This window comes from Chanodichthys erythropterus, chromosome 19, assembly GCF_024489055.1.
Source record: "Chanodichthys erythropterus isolate Z2021 chromosome 19, ASM2448905v1, whole genome shotgun sequence".
In the NCBI taxonomy this organism is placed as follows: Eukaryota; Metazoa; Chordata; class Actinopteri; order Cypriniformes; family Xenocyprididae; genus Chanodichthys; species Chanodichthys erythropterus.
Window position 1 is genome coordinate 24,146,760 of NC_090239.1, and position 6,000 is coordinate 24,152,759.

Below are 6,000 nucleotides of genomic sequence, written 5' to 3' on the forward strand. Positions count from 1 at the left end.
AGGGTTTGCATGGAAAAATAGTTTTAACATTGTTTGAGTGTGCGAATAAAACATTTATATTTAGTGGGGTTTGCTAAGGCATCAGTAAGAACATTGAAGTTTAATTGTGTGATTTGTTTGTTTTTCTTTGCCGCCACAACAGGAAAAAGAGCAGATGAAGAATGATTTGAGAACTTGAAAACAAAGCCCCTAGATAGTGCACACATGTCAAATGCATCTTTCTGCACTCACGGACAAAGGAGAATATGTTAAAAGGCTCACACACACACACACACACGGAGGAGAACGCAGAAAAAATAAGTATAGGAGGGTTGAGATTAAGCTTTGAATGTTTAAATATAGTTTAAGTGGAGTAAATTGTAAGACTCCTAATGCACACGTTTTATTTTTGTACTTTTATAACATGAGATGCTTTTCAGTTTTGTAACTGATTGTGACCAGATACCTTTTGTTTTTTATGAGCCCTGTAAAAAAAAAAAAAAAAAGAAAAAGAAAAAAGAACCATGCAGGAATACACTATGTTTACTGCTTTCTGCATACTGCTTAGTGCTTAAAGGTGCCCTAGAATCAAAAATTGAATTTACCTTGGCATAGTTGAATAACAAGAGTTCAGTACATGGAAATGACATACAGTGAGTCTCAAACTCCATTGTTTCCTCCTTCTTATGTAAATCTCATTTGTTTAAAAGACCTTCAAAGAACAGGCGAATCTCAACATAACACCGACTGTTACGTAACAGTCGGGATCATTAATATGTATGACCCCAATATTTGCATATGCCAGCCCATGTTCAAGGCATTAGACAAGGGCAGCCAGTATTAACATCTGGATCTGTGCACAGCTGAATCATCAGACTAGGTAAGCAAGCAAGAACAATAGCAAAAAATGGCAGATGGAGCGATAATAACTGACATGATCCATGATATCATGATATTTTTAGCGATATTTGTAAATTGTCTTTCTAAATGTTTCGTTAGCATGTTGCTAATGTACTGTTAAATGTGGTTAAAGTTACCATCGTTTCTTACTGTATTCACGGAGACAAGAGCCGTCGCTATTTTCATTATTAAACACTTGCAGTCTGTATGATTCATAAACACAACTTCATTCTTTATAAATCTCTCCAACAGTGTGTAATGTTAGCTTTAGCCACGGAGCACTATCAAACTCATTCAGAATCAAATGTAAACATCCAAATAAATACTATACTCACATGATCTGACGCATGCATGCAGCATACATGACAAACATCTTGTAAAGATCCGTTTGAGAGTTATATTAGCTGTGTGAACTTTGTAAATGCGCTGTATTGTATTCGAGAGCTCAGGGGCAGGGAGCACGCGATTTAAAGGGGCCGCAGCCTGAATCGGTGCATAGTTAATGATGCCCCAAAATAAGCAGTTAAAAAAATGAATTAAAAAAAATCTATGGGGTATTTTGAGCTGAAACTTCACATACACATTCAGGAGACACCTTACACTTATATTACATCTTGTAAAAACTGGTTCTAGGGCACCTTTAATACACTATAGGAGGCTCTGGTGTCCCAAATAGTTGACTAAATGCCACTAGGAGGAACAAACTGTGATTTGCACTAGTGGCTTTTAAAAATAAAATAAAAAGCATTGTGAATTTGTTCCTTTGTCCGGTAACACTTTAACTTAGGGTCCAATTCTCATTATTAACTAGCTGCTTATTAGCATGCATATTACTAGGATATTGGTTGTTTATTAGTACTTATAAAGCAGATATTAATATCTTATTCTGCATGACTTTATTCTACATCCCCTAATCCTACCCGATTCCTAAACTTAACAACTATCTTACTAACTGTTAATAAGCAGTAATTAGGAGTTTACTGAGGCAAAAGTTCTAGTTAATAGTGAGAATTGGACCCTGAACTAAAGTGGGACCCTTTTTTCCTATTGTACTAAAATCATACCGACCCCAAAACAGAGGTATGTACAAACCGTGACTTATACCATTACACCCCTACTGTTTCCTCTGAAGTATGAAGCAGCACAACTGTTTTTAACACTGATAATAATCATAAATGTTTCTTGAGCATCAAATCATCAAATTAGAATGATTTCTGAAGGATCATGTGAAACTGAAGACTGGAGTAATGATGCTGAAAATTCAGCTTTGATCACAGGAATAAATTACACTTTACTATATATTCACATAGAAAACAAATATTCTAAATTGTAATAATATTTCACAATATCACTGTGTTTTTAAACAAATAAATGCTGCCATGCATTTCAAAAACATTTAAATATATATATATATATATATATATATATATATATATATATATATATATATATATATATATATATATATATATATATATATATATATATATATATATATGCCACATGCTCATTGACATGATATACAGTACAGTATTGCAAGTGCTTTTATCAGTGTTTTATCATGTGACTCGTACTGTACAAGAGCAAACATAGATGCCATGAAAAGCTCAATCTCAAAAGCATTTGCCTGTAATAACATTTTGCCAGTCTTTCATTTTCAAGGATATATTTTTTCCCCTCGTCCTAATGTGGGCCCAGGGAGGATGCATTGCACTGTGGGGTGCTGGAAAAACACTTGCTGTTCTGGGCGCGATTCTGGGTTCCTGAGCAAGCATTGCAAAAAAACAGCATCAGCTCAACTGGAGCCAACTGTCGAGATCTTTTTTGGGATTTTATTTAGCCTTGGAAAGTGAAATTAAGTGGAATTCTCCAAAAATACACATCCTTTTTGAATTCAGTTTAACTACAGAATGAAAATAAAAGTCTTCCACAACTGCACAGCCTAAATCATTTTGAGTAATCAAATGCTTGCCTAAAGTGACCTTTCCTTGAATAATTTTCTTAATGGACCTCTACAGCGAATAGGCATGTTTAAAATATGAGTTCATTTTTTTTTTTTTTTCATTTTGATTTAGGTTTGGTATGTCTCTGTGGTTGCGGAAGACTTACGACATTGAGAGGTTACCATAACAAAACCCTTCAAAGGGGACATTGAGATTTGTCTGAGTTTTCCAAACTAAGTACCTGAACGTTTGCAATGACGTAACTACAATAAAAATGGTAAAGCCATCACCAGAGATTAAGTTTAGATATTCAGTTTATCACATATGAGTGTGTGAGAGGAAAATACGAGGATAAAACACACAAATACATCAACCTTTGCAAGACAATTTGTGAATCATCACAGCTGAAGCCATTTCACACACACCACATATGCAGCTTCATGTGGTTTGCAAAGCATGTTTTATTGTTGTGAATCCACTGTGTATAAACTCACTGATTGGTTTGCAAAATTGTGGGTCTGAAAATCTTCCAGAAAAAATTCCCCATCTTTTATCCTTCACAGAACCACTAATACCTCATTGAAAATGGCACATGCAATCAATCAAAAATATTCTGGTTTGCCATTAGATGGGATCAGGTGATGTCTTGGCCTATGCTGCTACCCGGGAGGCAAAGTAAAGAGCTGGAAACCTGAATATTTGAGGATATTTTGGATTTTTTTATGCTTTATCGTAAACATTTACATTACCTTATGCATAACTACTTCCAAAAACCATAAATGAGGTGCAGCGGTGCCCAACATTTGGTGTCTGGAGTCTCTAGAGCAACCTAATTTAAAAGAGATGCTCGCTTCATTGGTGTTAACCCAGGTAAGCATGACTTCTTCTTTTTTTTTTTTTCAACTTTAGCAGAAATAAGAAAAAAAATGTATTACAGTAAATCTAATAAATGGAAAGAAGGTAACTTGTGGTTGGGAGTATCGTCCAGGTTGCAGTCCAGCCAGGTCAGATTTCACCACCACAGACTTGTTATCCTACTGCAAGTCTGAATATGCCTGCTAGACCCAGACATTTGTTCTTTTTTATTTTCACAGGATTTGCAGAAACCTTTAACCATTTGTCAAGGGGGAAAAATTAAGCCCGTCAAGGGCTCACCTAAAAAGAAGCAAAGAATCCGAGGGTTTCAGTGCATGGTTTGAGATGCTGCAAACATATTTATGTTGTTCTTTCCATTTTTTTTTTAACCTGTTAACTGTCACCCCCCTTTTTGAGCATGGATCTGAACTAAAATGGCTGTAATTCATGAATGCTTTGAAATACAGACCTGTTTGGTCTGTTTTTAGAGAAGACAGAAAATGCTCTTCAAAAGTGCATTTTTGACTCGAAGGCTGTCTGCAAGTTTACCCACATGGCTTAAACATTTAAAGAAGACAAAAAGAAAGGCTATTCTGTGTTTAGTTACTTTATCTACAACAGAGCGTCCAAGCTTGGTCCTGGAGGGCCAGTGTCTGGCAGAGTTTAGCTCCAACTTACCTCAAGTTTGTATATGCCTAATAAGACCTTGATTAGCTGGTTCAGGTGTGTTTAATTGGGGTTAGAGCTGAACTCTGCGGGACAGTGGCCCTCCACGACCGAGTTTGGACACCCCTGATCTACAGCATTTGTGTAATTCCTGCTAATTTCCTGAACAGTCATTTGTGGTTAAAATGTTAAAAAGTGCACCATTAAAAGCAACATATTTACCTTGAGTTTATTCTCAAGAGCCATTTTTGGCTCTTTTCTTTCTTTTTTTTTTTTTTTAATTTATTTGTTTGCTTGCCCAGGAGTCTAATGAGAACCAGGTGCATTCTGTCCATCTTATGGACACATCTTATAACATCATGTCCTGTTTTTGGTTGGCTTAGATGTCTTTGGTCGATCTGTTATTTCAAGGTGTGTTCACATTTGTTCAGTTCTCTTGTTTTTTTGGTCCTGACCAAAAAAGAAAATGATACATTTTAGGCCTACATTTACTCACTTAGTATTCACAATGTCATTTTTTAACACCGAACCTAAATTAAAAAAAAAAAAAAAAAAAAAAAAAAAATTTTATATATATATATATATATATATATATATATATATATATATATATATATATAAAGTGATTAAAATGCCACCAATTACTATTTGTATTGATATAGCTGTATGTACGGAAGAGGATTAGGGCCAAACAATAATAAAAAAATAAAACCATCTTGAGATTAAAGTTGTTAAATTTCGAGAAATTTCGAGATAATGTTGAGAATAAAGTCATTAACCCTCTGGAGTCTAAGACTGATTTGGGGCTTGGAGAAGTTTTGACATGCCCTGACATTTGTGCTTTTTTCAGTTGTTCATAAACATATTAATGACAAAAGTGTTATTACACTGTATTCAGCACAAACTAGGCTACAATAATATGTGAGAAACATATGTGTACATGTTTGTGTTTTTGAATGAATAATGTTTATGCATGGTTATTGAAAAAAAAAAAAAAAAACTTAAGTCACTGAAATAAGGCAAAAAAAAATTATATCTGTGTTCACAAGACTTCTGGTTATTGGAGGTTGTAGACTAGAGTTTTTGCTTTAAAATTATGTAAAAATTATGCTGACTACTCTTTCCTATAAAACAACAGAGAGATTTAAATTTTGTAAGACACTTTTTGTCAAGAAACACAGTATGCGAGGAGGTGTGAATCTGCATGAATAACGGGTCATTTACACCTGAGAAGACAAAAGAATCACATAATAATGACCTGAAATTACTTGCATATTAATGAGGCCTTTCAGTCAGGTAGGCTGTGAAAAAACCCTCTGTAATCATGTCTCAGCTCATCATAAACAGCAATACTGTGAAATATTACAATTTAAAATAATGGTATTTATTATATTTTTTAAAATATAATGTATTTCTGTGATGCAAAGTGTCTGAACAATTATGTAACCTCTGCGGCATTTCATATAGGCTTTTAGCTTAAAAGCATGCACATTTGGAGAAATATTGATGGATTCTTATATATTTATGTCAAATTTCTATACTTAGAAGTAATATTTATTGTCATCACTATGAGTGCTGGATACTGTGTTTTTAATTCAAACTTGCAGCCGGAGGGCTCTCTCTGTGCACATTTAGTCCACAAATTATTCTAATGAAG